This window comes from Delphinus delphis, chromosome 13 (assembly GCF_949987515.2).
Source record: "Delphinus delphis chromosome 13, mDelDel1.2, whole genome shotgun sequence".
Lineage (NCBI taxonomy): Eukaryota > Metazoa > Chordata > Mammalia > Artiodactyla > Delphinidae > Delphinus > Delphinus delphis.
This window is the reverse complement of record NC_082695.1, coordinates 24578782-24593535: the sequence shown is the minus strand read 5'-3', so window position 1 is coordinate 24593535 and position 14754 is coordinate 24578782.

Sequence of the window (14754 nt, the reverse complement as noted above, 5' to 3'; positions counted from 1 at the left end):
TTCTGGAATGAGCTCTCAAAGCCTTAGACGGGCATGACCTTTGATCCCTGTGGGGAGGGTCAACCCGAAGTCAGTGGTGGGATCCCTGCCCAGGGATGGAGGCCGGGGCGTTGGCTGCATCCTGTGCAGGACAGTAGTGTCTGGAGGGACCCACTGAGTGTCATGAGAGCCGCAGGTTCACAAGCGTGATGCACGCCCAGGTTACCACACATGCGTGGGTGTGCTGTTCAGTGACGAAAGGAAAATATCTACCCATCTATCTCCTCTCCTCTCTCTGTCATCTATGTATCTATCTATCAATCTTTCATCTTTCATCTATGTATCTATGTACGTATCATCTGTCTATCCATCATCTATCTATCATCTATCATTGATCTGTTGTCTGGGTGGAATGTGAGGTCCAGTCTGGAAGGACACACACCCGGTACAACTAACGTGATCTTCAGGCTGTGCTGGAAACTTCCCATCTCTATACCTTTTTCCCCATTTTATTTGTAAAGAACCTTTGTATATCTTTTTATAATCAGGAAAAAATTAAGCTGTCTCCATTTTTGAAAACAAAACAAGTGGAAACAATGCATTGGACAATGACAGGCCCTGGAGAACCCCTCCCTCCCACCTCAGTGTTGGTGGTCCTACTCCGGGGGCAGATCTGCCCAGTGGTGGCCAGCCGGGCACACAGCTGGGTGGGGGCCCCTCCATGTCCACAGTGAAAGCAGTGCTGGGCAGTGTGGGTAGTATCAGATGCAGTGTTGAGAGAAAGAAGACTCACACAGTCTAACTTTTAGAGAAAATTTTATTTTATATTGGAGTATAGTTGATTAACAACGTTGTGATAGTTTCAGGTGTACAGAAAAGTGATTCAGTTGTACATATACAGATGTCTATTCTTTTTCAAATTCTTTTCCCGTTCAGGTTGTTACAGAATACTGAACAGAGTTCCCTGACACACACTCTAACTTAATCTACGTGAAGTTCAAAAACAGGCTAAGTTGAAAGTGGTTGGTTTAAGGGCAAACACAGAGGACCTAAAACTATAAGGAAAAGTAAAGAGATGATGAAATCAGGGTTCCTGAGGTTGTGGCCACATTCTGAGCCTGTGAAGTTAATTAATGGGAAATTCACATCACAGAGAATCCACCATTTTGAAATGCACATTCACAAAGTCATGCAACTATCACCACTATTGCTTTTACTTTTTAAACTTTACAGATACATTTTATTTATTTATGTTGTGGTTTTTACAGTTTACAATTAAAATAGGATTAAGATAGAAGGAAATCCATCAAAATATTAGTGGCGGCCCTTCTGGGTGAAATACATGGGGTGCGTTTTTTCCCTCCTGTTTGTTTTTCTGTAATCTTCACGTTGTTTACAGTGAGCAGTTATTATTTTAAAACCAAAGACCAAGACCAGTAAACTCTATTTTAAGAGGAACTCAGAAAACAAACAAGATGATTCTCCCTGATGCTGAGCTGACACCTGTGTCCTTGCAGCTCCTCTACATCCTGTTACCTCCAGCTGGGCCTGGAGTTTTGGGGCCCCAGAGGCACCTGCACCTCTCTGCCAGGATGGCCCTGAGAGAGGACACAGATCTGTCCCAGGCTCAGCAGTTCCCTTCCTGGATTATCCGCTGCAGGTCACACTTGTGTTTGATAAACTCTATTTCCCTCTGTTTGGGCCTCTCGCTGGGTTGATTTTCATCAGCACAAGATCATGAACTGTAAGTCCCCTGGGGGAGTGGGTGAGATGTTTTGCCACCAGCCACTACCTCTTTCTCCCTCAACTTTAATTTATTGTTAAAGTCCTCTTATAACAAACTTGAGAGACAAATTTAAAAAGAAAGTTGAAATTCCTCACAATCCTACTGTGCAATCCAAATGGTGACCCCTGTGGTCCTCCTGCCATCCCCCGTCCTGGGGGCTTCTGCCTGGTACACGCTGCTACCAGGTGGCGGTAATCCTATCTCAGACCCTGTGTTCCAAGGCAGGCCCCTGCCGCTGGGTAAGGAGGGTATCACGCTGGACTGAATGCCTGTGTACTTGGTCTTCCTCTGACCCACCGAGTGCCCTTGTGGTGGCTTAGAGTCTCTGTTTTTCCTTAATGAGGGACTTGGATTAGATCAGTGTGGTTAGTCCTCCACGGGCCATGGCCTCTTTTCTGCACAAAGCCCTGGACCTCTCCCCACAATCAGCATTTTTACAGACACACTTCAGGGTTTCTGAACCCCTGAGTTAGATGTCCTGGAACACCTCCAGGCCTCCAGGGAACACTGCTACAGAGAGGGCAGGATTGAGCCTCTTCTTTGTGACCCCAGATGGTAGACCTCAGATCCATCATTGCACCCTTACTGGGTGCTGTGCTGAGTGCTTTCCTGAATGATCCCCCTGAATTCTCTCACAGCCCCGAGGGGTAGCTGTCGCTGTCATCACCTCCGCATCACAGAGGAGGACATGGGAAGGACAGTCACCTGCCCAAGGTCACACACTTGGAAAGTGGTGGAGCCAGGATTGGAACCCAGGTCTGTCTGGGCTCCAAGCTCAGGCTCTTCCCACAGCTGTGCTCCAAAGCCAGGGGTGAGTCAGCTCAATGCCCTGCAAGGTCCTTCCAAGGCTAAGAGTACACCTGAGAAGCCTCTCGGGTTTCTAAAACATCTTCACGCGTATGTCCTTTCAGTGTTCTTCCCAGCAGTTTGTGAGATGGGCAGGGCAGGGGTTGACATCATCTTTGCCTGCAAGGGGACAAGGCTTAGAGGCACTAAGGAAATGGCCCAAGGTCACACCAAGTCAGGATCAGAGCTGGGATTGGAACCTGGGTGTTGCGTTCAGCCCCTTTCCACAGTTGCCAGGCACTAAGGTTCTGTGTTTCTCATAATTAGGATCTACCCACCCACACAAATATCCATTCATCCATTCACCCATCCAATTACTAACCTACCCATGAACTCACCAATCCACCCACTCATCTACCCATCCATCAATCAGCCAGCCAGCCAGCCAGCCACTGACCCATCCACCCACACATCCATCAATCATCCAGCTATTTCCCCATCCATCCACCCATCCACCCAACTGTCCATCCATCCACTCACCCACCCAGCTACCCACCTGCTCATGCACCCACCAACCCACCCACTCATCCGTCTATTCACCCGTCCCTATCTTCCTTCCCTCCCTCGTTCGAACTGTTCATTGAGAGCCTTGAAGTTGCCAGGCACTGGGCTGGAGGCGAGATGCAGAGTCTGCAGACCCAGGAAGGGGGCTGCACCTCTTCCTTCGTCCATGAGGATTCTGGAGGCAGGAGGCAGGCAGGCTAGAGAGATGGCTGTTGAGTCCCTGCCTTTTGGGGCTCTGGGCCACAGCACCAGACTCACTGAGTGGGGTTAAACACTTGTATTTTTCTGGGGAGAGTGAGGAGTGAACAACTGAGGTGTCTTCATGTCACTTACAGGACTGCTAGCTGGCAATGACCTTAAGTGGAGAGTTTAAATAGACAGTTTAGGAGTATAAGAAAAGAAATGACATATCTACAAGCTCCTGTGGCACCTACAAATGTAATGAGGATTAACAAACTCTATGTGACGGAGAGGGAGTTTCCAACAATCATTTCTAACCTGTTTCTTCCATTCACTGAACCCGGTATTCTGTGAAAGGATGGAGGTACATCCCCTCCTGCATTCCTCAAGATGGAAATGAGAGGAGGCCGCGAATATTATCAACATCGGCCAGATCAGAACACAGGGAGAGAGATTAGTTGCCAAGATAAGCTGTCGCCTACATGGCAGAGAAGTTTGTCACCCTAGGTCTTCTCACCTACATGGACTGTGCTCTGATCTACCACATAAGTCTTCCTGTCCAAAGAACTGGGTAAAAATTCTTGAAGTCTATTCAGACAGCGCCTCTTTCCTTCATAAGTTCTGCCAATCCTGGACTGTGTCCCACGCCAATTTGCTTTATTGGTGGGAAAGTTTTTATTACTCGTTGCAGAAATTACTTAAACTTTTTGTTTACAATCGCTCACGCTTCTGTTTTTAACTGTATTTAAAAGGGGGGTGCTTTTCTCTGACCCTCTTTGCTCAATGCCTGCTGCTAGGTATTCAGCATCCCTGGAATACGTTCTCTCTGTTTTTAGGGGCTCAGTAACCTTCCTGCCTGGGTGTGGAGCTGGTGCGGTGAGAGAGTTTCGTGGATTTGGACATGACCTAAGACCTAGAGGTGAGAATCCATCTCAGCATTGTAATGACCTCTTTCCATACACATTTCTCCCATTGGGCCACTGCTCAAGAGGGATGATTCTGTCTTTTCATCAGTGTAGTCTCAAACCCTGCACCCAGCCTGTCATGGATGTAGCAGGCAAGCAATAAATATTTGTTGAATGTTAAGTGAGTTGGAATAAATATCCTTACTTAAGTGAAAAAAATCTTGTTTTTCATAATTACCCAATAAATCAGAAAAGTCAAATGTGCTGAATGAAAACCAACACTACCTGTGGGTCCACTGCCACAGGTAGCCCCAGGTAAGAGATATGGACATGGATGTGGATGTAGATACAGAGACACGCTCACACGTGCCAGGTCTTGTCTTGTGACCTCTTGGGGATAATGTTATTTTCACAATGCCTTTCAAACCTTCTAACACACCATTTTTAGAGTGTCGTTGATCTTGAATCAGTTTACTGTTTCGTTTTCTGATGATAAAAGTAATCCACGTTCTTTGAGAAATGAGAAAGTACAGAGAAGCATAAAGAAGAAAATAAACATCTGATCTTGCTACCAGGGAGGATTCAGTGTGTTGGTGTGTATCCTTCCAGACTTTTCCCTATAACAGTCATGTCCTTTTCACAAAGATAGGCTCAGACAAGACCTCTCTTGTCACCTGCCCTTGTCCCCCGGCCCCCACAGTGGAATCCATCCATGGCACGTCTCCAAGGCTGTTTGGAGCTGTGGAAGTTAGGCTGTCTGAAGGTATCTCTGTTAGAGATGCAGGGCAGGGTACCTCGGCGTCTCTGCGCCCTGGGCCGGTGATGAATTGCTGGGTCTGCTGGGTCAAAGGAGAGTGTGTCCCCAGCCCACGGACGCGGGGACACCTTCCCTCCTGAAAAGATGGGATGCGTCCGGCTCCCTGGGGCCCCTCAGAATCACGGGGTCTTGGGCAGCCGGAGGCCTGTGCTTACCCCTTGCCCACCCATCCACTCATTCTGCTGCCAGAAGGGCCCGGGGCTGGGACTCTGGGACCGGAGCCCCTCCCTTCCCATGCTGACTCGCTCTGTGCCCCGGGTTATTCCCTTCCCAGGGCCATGCTGACAGTGGGGGCCACCCCTGAGTGGTTCTGAGATGCCCTGGGGTCGGGCCCTCCAGGATTCCAGGACCCAGGATGGAGCTGGGGGAGGTTGTGGGGAGGCAGCCAGAGGGCGGCATCAGGCCCAGGCGGGGCTGGGAGGAGGCTGGGAGGGGGTGGGGGAGGGGGAGGGCTCTTCTACCCCCACCTGCGAGCTGCACAAACATCCGACTACGGCCCTGAAACTGCCCTGTCCCGTCGTCCCGGGCCACACCTGGCCCTGTTTGTCACCCGTCCCACGCCCCGCTGACCATGGGCTCAGTTTCTCTTCCCCTTACTTCTCCCTTTTGTCACCCTGAGTTCTGGTTTCGGCCAATGCAGGGTTAACTTTAGCCTGGGGATTCCCAGGGGTGGCCAGCTGCAGGCAGGGCCCCCGCTCCACCCTTTCCTTGTCCTGGCCTGGCCCCCACCCTGCTCCCACCTCGGGCCTCACTGCCCCTCCTGGCCCGGGGCCTCCCTGCTCAGCCCCTTCATCCAGGAATCTGACAGTTTTCCTGTAGTTTCTGGCCCACAGGGCCCCTCACCCAGCACTCCCTGAGCAGAGGGGAAAGCTGGGGCCCAGAGAGAGGAATTATCTTGCCCAAGGTCACACAGCATGTCAGAGGCAGGCCCCAGGCAAGAGCCCAAGACGTGACAGCAGTGGCTGGGGTGGGTGAGGGTCACCATGGTCCAGGCACCTCACAGACATTGGCTCCTTTAATCCCCAGGCCCACCCTTTGGGATAGAGACTTATCACCCCCTGTATAGATGGGATGAGGAAACTGAGCCCACAGAGGGAAGCAAATGGCCTAAGGTCAAGGACTGAGAAGGGCTGTGGGTGAGGGGGACCCTCCTTGTCCACCCTGGGGTCTGGACACTCCCAGGCCCTTTGCCACCAGCCCTCCCTCCTTCCAGCCATGGGGGTGGGGGTGGCCACTGGGTCCACCCTTGGGCCTCCTTTCTGCTCCCCTGACTCGGGTCGGGGCTGGGGGGTGATGGGGGGAGGTTGCCCACAGAAGGCTTCTGGGGCCTTGCAGAGGGCCGCTTTCCATCCGGTTGCCCCTGTGTGGCCTCAGTTTCCTGTCCCTCAGAGGGGAGGCCCCAGGTTGGGAGGGGGAACACCGGGGGCTGGCTCTGTCTCACTCTCTGGGATGTTAATCATTTTGGGCCTCAGTTTTCCTACCTGTGAGATGGGACGGTGATGCTGGCTGAGCCCCATGGAATCCGGAAGCGGCTCAGCTGGGTAACTCGTGTTGTGCGTTTTGTAAATGGTTCGGGACAGTAGGCCCTCAGTAGCCTCAGGGCACAGCTGCCTTTTGGAATCTCAGATCTGGTCAGGACTGAGGCCTTCAGGGCCTCTGCCCCCTGCCTCACCTCTTCTGAGCCCCGTCCCTGTCCCTCTGCTGGGTTCCAGGGCTCGGGACACTCTGGCCAACCAGCCGGCCTCACTGTGTGCGGCACAGAGAACCGTCCCTCCTGGAGAACTCCCGGCCCACCCCCCCCCCCACCCCGGTCCCTCCCTGGGCCTGCTCCCTGCACCCTCTGCTCGTCCCTTTCTGCCCAGCGTCCAGTCTGTGTCTGATTCCTCTTCCTCCCCAGGGCAGGGCCCCACCGTGTGACACCGAACGCAAGGGCTTGCTGGGCGGTGAGCAGGGTGGTGGGCCAGGCGGTGCGGGAGACAGGAGTCTGGAGTCTCCGAGGTGGAGGGGTCAGGGTGCTTCACTGGGGACCTGTGAGCGCCAGCTGCGGGCTGCTGCGGCGCCCCCGCTCTGTGCCTTTGCTCATGCTGACCCCCCGGGAGGCCCTTCCTCCCTCTGCCCCTCAGCGCTGGGGGTCCAGCTCCCAGGCCCTGTTCTGAGGTGGCTGAAGCTGCTGCTGCTCCCCTCGGCTGAACCCCCAGGACCCCGGGATCCGCCGTCCTTGTCTCCCCGCTAATGTGTGCTGGTGGGGGAGGATCTCTCGGCGCCATGGGCTCTGGGCTGGGCAGGGGCGAGTTTCCCTGTCTTAGCTTCACTTCCAGGACGCGACCTGGGCCCACAGGGGCGGTGAGGGGCGATGGGAGTGAACACTGGCTGATGAGCTGACTGATCAGTGCTGGGGTGAGGGCCATACTCCCCCAGGCTCTCGGGTGGGGGCATTCGCCCCCCGGGTACTGCACGGCTCATGTGTCAGGTGATGCGATGTTATGGCTGTGGCCTGTGGCCTGGCTCCCGGCTTCCCTGGGCTGGGGGATCTACTGGCAGTGTCCCCTGAGAACGAGCTGGTGGAGTCAACCCTGTGGAAGTGATTCGCTGTCTTTGGGGGTGAACTCAGGAAACTGGCTGGGTGCTTGTCCCCCATCTCCCCTCCCATCAGGACCTTGGAGCCCTGGAATGTCCTGGGAAACTCTCTGATTGGAGAAGGACAGGGGAGGAGAGGAGAGAATGGGAGGGTCAGCCTGGAGGGTGGATCGGGGAGGCCTGTAACTGTGGGTGGGGGTGAGGTGGGGAGTCAGGTCACCCACAGGGCGGGAGGCAGCTGGCCTCACCACGCTGGCCCATCTGTCACACCTCTTGCCCTCTCTGACCTCAGTGTATCGACCAAGCACAGGGCAGACTGGGCAGGGAACAGGGCACCCAGTGTCCAAAGGCCCCTCCTTCCATGGTGAAGCAGGCACGTTCCAGGTCTGACTTTGGCCTTGACGGGGCCAGGCCTGCTTTGCCTGGGACATGAGTAGCTGAGAGCCCCACACAGGCCAGGCCCCCAGGAGGCCCGAGGGAGCCTTTTTGGATGGATGGATTGATGGATGATGGGTAGATGGATGGATGGGTGGATGGCTGGGTGGACAGACAGATGGACAGATAGATGGACAGATGGATGAGTGACTGACCAATCTGAGGTCCTGTCCATTGGGGAAGGACCGCATGAGGCCTCTTGGGGGACATCTGTGCTCTGGGCTCCTCATTATTACCCCAGACCCAGGACTCCCAGTGCAGTGATTGTGAGGGTCCCCATTTCTCCCCCTTCCCCGTCCTTGGCCCAGTCCCTCCCCCAGAAGAGTCCCAGGTGTGGGGACAGCAGGGAAGGTGTGACTGCAGTGCCCCATGTCCAGCCCTGGCCAGCCCTGCCCCCCAGGCTCCTCTGAGCCCCGAGTGTCTGGCTGTGTCCCACGTCAGCCGCAGCTGCGCGCCCGGAGTTTAGAGAGGTCCCTGGGGACCACGAGGAGGGGGGGTATGACCTGCACAGACACAGATTCTGGAACAGAAGATGCCCCTTCTGATGGTTGACTGACGTGATCTCTGCCCGGCTCAGGCCTGGGCGCAGGGGCTTGGGCAGCCTGGGTGCTGTGACGCAGGTCTCTTCTCCAAGGGAGTTGGTGGAAGCTTCCAGAACTGGAGCCACTCCTCCCCCCAGCCTGGGGAGAGGGAGGCACCTGCTTCCCCGGGCTGGGCCGGTCGGCGTTTCCCAGCTATTTTGGGCGTCAGGGCCTCTTGGTTTCACCAGGCCAGCTGCGCGGGGGTGAGGGTGGGGCCCATGGGGAGCCCAGGGGTGCTGGCCTGAGGCTGGCTGGGCCCGAACAGGCCGATGCTAATGGCAGCAACAGTCAACCTCAGAGACCAGCAAACGTCCATTTTCCATCTGACCATCCCTCCTGGACCCCAGGGAGCGAGTTTCCACTATCACCAGCCCGGCTGCATGGCGGGGACACAGGCCCCAAGCCGCCAACCCAGAGTCAGGGCTGTCCTGCCCCCTGGCCACCTCCAGGCTCGGCCGTGGCCCCTTGTGAGGCCCAGTTGGGCACCCTCAGCCCTCACCCTGGTTGGTTTCTCCAGGGCACGAGCCCATCCTGCACGACACCACTCCCTCTCTATAGGCTGCTTCCCTGTGCCCACAGGAGGCCCAGCAGAGCTGCGTTGCCACCGCCGAGGTCCCCACACATAGTAGGTGCTCAGGAAAGGGCTGCTGAGTGGTGGCTTTGCCCCGGGCAGTGACCACAGCAGGCCTCATCCACGAAGGGCCTTGGTCCACACTAGCGCTGAGCTGGAGGCCCTGTGTGACCAGAGACCCTGCGGGTGGGCTCACCAGGCTGCTCTGGGGTCCCACCTTCCCTTGGAGAGCCGCTCTCGGCCGGCCCACAGCAGCCTTTCCATCCTCCTTAGGGAGCCTGTTTGGGGTCTGGCTGAGGCTTCCTCCTTCCTCCCGGCACAATCTGGAGGCCCCAGCATGTCCCCAGGAGGCCGGGCCCTGGGCGGGCAGGGATTGTCCATCCTGGTGAGGACCGGAGGGGGATCCAGACTCTGGTGCCCAGCACAGCCCCGGGCACAGAGGATGCTCAGTGGATGCCAGCCCTGACGTGACATGTCCCCAGGCCAGGTGCTGAGGAGCAGAAGGGACCTGGGGGGTTGATGTGGCCACAGGAAGAGAGTGTCACCCCGATCTGTGTGGAAACACACACATGGCAGTGCCCTGGTGGGTTGCGCTGACCATTAGCTACTCTGTCCCTGGAGTGGACACAGGGCGTCTGATGACCGAGCCCCTCCCCTGGCCCCTGTCCTGGTTGCCCCAGACATTCTCCCTGATTCCTCCCAGTTTCCCTGGGGACAAGGGCTGTCCAGAGGGTCCGTCCCTTGCAGGTTTCCACACATGCGGATCTATCACTGGGTGGGAAATGGTGTCAGGGTCACACTCAGGGCTCTCATAGGCTGGTATGGTGTGAGCTCACACCAGGGCTCCAGTCAAGGTCCACAGGGCTCAGGAGCCCCATGGTGACCCCCTGGGGGTGGCCCTTGGTGAGGCTGCTGCCCCCATCCTGCACCTCGGTCAGGGGACTCGATGGCGCTGCACAGTCAGCTGACCACAAAGCCTGGTGCTGCCTTGAGCCCCACATTTTAACTTATTATAAGGAGAGTCATTCAGCCATTCAGCAAACAGTTTCCCTGCACTCAGACGACCAAAATTTATCGTCCACACTGGGACATTTCTGGGAGTGGAAGGAGCGCTATTAATAATCTTGTAGTGTAGTCTGAAGTCAGGGAGCCTGATTCTTCCAGCTCCGTTTTTCTTTCTTAAGATTGTTTTGGCTATTCGGGGTCTTTTGTGTTTCCATACAAATTGTAAACTTTTTTGTTCTAATTCTGTGAAAAAATGCCGTTGGTAATTTGGTAGGGATTGCATTGAATCTGTAGATTGCTTTGGGTAGTAGAGTCATTTTGACAGTATTGATTCTTCCGATCCAAGAACATGGTATATCTCTCCATCTGTGTCATCTTTGATTTCTTTCATCAGTATCTTATAGTTTTTGGAGTATAGGTCTTTTGCCTCCTTAGGTAGGTTTATTCCTAGGTATTTTATTCTCTTTGATGTGATGGTAAATGGGATTGTTTCCTTAATTTCCCTTTCTGATCTTTTGTTGTTAGTGTATAGGAATGCAAGAGATTTCTGTGTATTAATTTTGTATCCTGCAACTTTACCAAATTCATTGATTAGCTCTAGTAGTTTTCTGGTAGCATCTTTAGGATTCTCTATGTATAGTATCATGTCATCTGCAAACAGTGACAGTTTTACTTCTTTTCCAATTTGGATTCCTTTTATTTCTTTTCCTTCTCTGCCATGGCTAGGACTTCCAATACATTTTAAATAAAAGTGGAGAGAGTGGACATCCTTGTCTTGTTCCTGATCTTAGAGGAAATGCTTTCCGTTTTTCACCATTGAGAATGATGTCTGCTGTGGGTTTGTCACGTACATGTAGAATCTAAAAAAATGGTACAAATGAACCTATTTACAAAACAGAAATAGAGTCACAGATGTAGAAAACAAACTTATGGTTACCGGGGGTAAGGGAGGGGGAGGGATAAATTGGGAGATTGGGATTGACATACACACACTACTATATATAAAATGGATAACTAATAAGAACCTTCTGTAAAGCACAGGGAACTCTACTCAATACTCTGTAATGACCTACATGGGAATAGAATCTGAAAAAGAGTAGATATATGGATATGTATAACTGCTGTAGCAGAAGCTTGTTGAGGTACCCCCATTATGTTAGCCCTTATTCAGCCCTTATTCTTTCTGCCTGTTCAACCTGTCTCCTACAGATGTTTTTCCCCTCTCCTTCTTGCTTAATTGCACTCTGAAAATGATTGCCCTCTAGCTAAAGTTGCACTAAGCACCTGGTGTTTACTTCTCCAAGACGACACTCCCTAAGACTCCTCTCCTTTGGGAGCATTCTTTATTCCAGAAGGGTGACGGGATGATAACCTCAAGGACCACCAGAACCTGTTCCGGAACCACCGGATGCCAGCCCTAATGATCTCAATGTCTCCAGGAGGGAAGAAGAATGCAAGACTACGTCAGTCCCGATCCTTTTCTACAGCCTTGTTTTCCACCCTGAGACCGGAAGACCCTTTCCTATTTCCCAGGAAGGGGTTCACAGTCTTGAGAGCGTTGGCCCGCTGTGGCCCCCTTTGCCTGGCAAAGTAATAAAGCTGCTCTTTTCTACTCCTCCAAAGCTCTGTCTCCGCGTTTCTATCCAGCACCGGTGAACAGAGGCCAGGGTTTCAGCAACGTCACTGGTTCACTTTGCTGTACAGCAGAAACTAACACAACATTGTAAATCAACTGTACTTCAATAAAAATTAATTTAAAAAATGATCACACCAAGACATGGGCATGAACTGGGAACGTCAGTGAAATCTAGGGAGCAGGTCACCCCCTGGACCCCTCCCTGGGCCAGGTGTTCTGGGGGAGGCTGTCACTGGGGGATTCCTGGCCAAACAGGATTAGGTTTGCTGTGATCCCAGGTGACCAACTGGCTTTTCAGAAAAACTGGTCCAAAGACTGGCCCTGCCAGGACCAACTACCCTCTGTCACATCAGTGCGTTTGTGTCCGTGAGACCGGTGTGCAGTCCCTCCAGGTGACCATACAGAAGCGGGGGTTCTCTGGCCACCTCGAGGGAGCGCGTCCCCTTGAAGCCTCACAAAGTCTCCTGCACAGCAGTGTTTAGCCTGGCGCATGGCTGCCGGTGGGGGATGCTCCTCTGTGTGCAGCCAGGGACCCTGGCAACCTGGCCCGTTCCTCCCACCCGTCCTGCTCAGGAGCAGCAGGGAGGAGGTTGATGCCCCATCACGGGCACAGGTGGGCTGGGGACGCAGGACCTGACCAGGAGGAGGACAGCACGCTCTGAGAGATGTAGACATCACCTTGCTGTGTCCTGTGTCACTGAACCAGCAGGTGTGGCAGCAGACAGCTGACTGCTCCGCGGACACCCCTGGAAGCTGTATTTTCAAAGCGGCTGGAAACCTGGGTTTGGACCTTTGTGTTGGGAGTGAGGGTCTGTATCCAGAGAGACACAGGCCGGGGCAGAGCCCCTTGCAACCACTGCGGCACTCTGGTGAACACTGTGGGGTGAAGGACAAGGGTGTCCCCCTGCCCAGACCTGGCCCGGCTGCGCTCTCTTGGTGACGTTGCAGGTCTCACAGTGGGCCGGGAGAATCACCCAGCTCAGCTCAGTAGAAGCTCCTGGGCCACCCCCAGGGCCCCAGCAGTCACCTCCCCTCCCCTCCCCCAGGGCTATTCCGGGCTCTGCTATGAAGGAAGCCACAACCCCCCTCCCCCATAAGTCACCTCCCCCAGTCTTGGCCTCCCACAAGGAAGTCCTGGACGGAGGGCACTGTCTAGGGTCACACAGCAGGCAGGGCAGGGCCAGGCCAAGCCCCCTACCCTGACCTGACACTCTTTTATTCCACAAAGAGTCAGCCCAGCATGGACACCCGCCCCCTCTGCCGGTGCCCTGGGGCCACCAGTCTGCAGGGGCTGTCCCAGCTCTGAGCTGGGCGGGGCAGGCCCGGTGCAACCCTCATGGTCAGTGTCCCCTCTGTGAAGTGGGCAATGGCAGCCCTGATGGGGACTTCAAGGCTCCCTGAGGGGCTGTGATGAGCCTGTAGATGTGCCAGTGCCGGCTGCTGGGGGATCCGCCTTGTGGGGCCGGGCAGTGGATGAAATCTTATCCCAGGTGTGCGGGGAGATGCTCCCCGGGTGGGGAGCTGACCTGGGTGATTGAGGACACGGTGGGGTCAGCGGTGGGCTCTACGGGAGTCCCCCCAGTGCATGAGCTGTTTCAGAGCAGGTGGTCCTGTCTCCTTGCTCCCAGCACCAGCCCACAGCAGTGCTCACTGACGGTTTGCTGAATGAATGAGTGAGTGAATGGATGAATGACATGTCTCGCAGGGCTGAGGAGCTGTGGAAAGAGCTGGGGGTGGGGGGGGCAGGTCAGCCAGCAGCTCACCCTGTAACCCTGGGCAGGTTCCCCAACCCCCATCCTGCTGACAGAGCCTCAGTTCTCTCCTCTGTGAATTGGGCCCACAATACCCACACTGCTTTGCTGTATGGACTCAGAGGGTCCATGAACCCCCTCCTGCCTGCCCCTACCTGCACTGAGTCAGTATAGATTGAGGAGCCAGGGTTCCCCCACCCCACAGAGCCTTAGGATGCCTCTGATGTCCAGAGGCTGCGGGGTCGTGTGCTCAGCACCGTCTCCCGGCCGGCACAGCACAGCCTCCTTGGGAAGGGGGGGTGACCTCAGAAGGGGGGCCCAGGTGCCCACCGTGTGTGTTGCCCTGAGCACCTGTGTCCGCCAGCGGCTGCCTCAGCTCTGGAACCTCTGTCTCCTAATCCATGAGGTGAGGGGGTGTTAGCACCCACTTCCTGGGCTGGTATGGGGGAGTTAGAACACGATCCACAGGCAGTACCCACCTGGGGCTCTTTCCTCGTGGCAGAGAGATGACAGACACCTGCAGCAGAGCCGGGGACGATCAGTCCATAACCAGGCAGAGCTGGGGATGGTCAGTCCCACAACTGGTCAGAGCTGGGGACAGTTCTGCAGTAAGTTGCCAGCAATCATTAAGAGGCTCCCTGATGCCTGTCCAGCACCCAGCTGACGCTCTGAGGCACTAAGGGGGGGGGGTGCAGCCCCTGCCCTCAGGGCACCTACCTTCTGGAGCGAGGTCAGAGCCCTGGTCGGGCTGGGAGATTGGACGGATAAAGAAACAGGAGCCCCTTTCTTTTTTTAATTAAAAAATTTTTTAAATTTTATATCGGAGTACAGTTGATTAACAATGTTGTGTTAGTTTCAGGTGTACAGCAAAGTGATTCAGTTATACATATACATGTATCTATTCTTTTTCAAATCCTTTTCCCATTTAGGTTGTTACAGAATACTGAGCAGAATTCCCTGTGCTATATACAGTAAGTCCTTGTTGGTGATCTATTTCAAATACAGCAGTGTGTACACGTCAATCCCAAACTCCCAATCTATCCCTCCCATCCTCGCCCCCCCTGCCCCCCGTAACCATACGTTCATTCTCTAAGTCTGTGAGTCTGTTTCTGTTTTGTAAATAAGTTCGTTTGTATCACTATTTTTAGATTCTGCATATGTGATATCATATGATATTTATC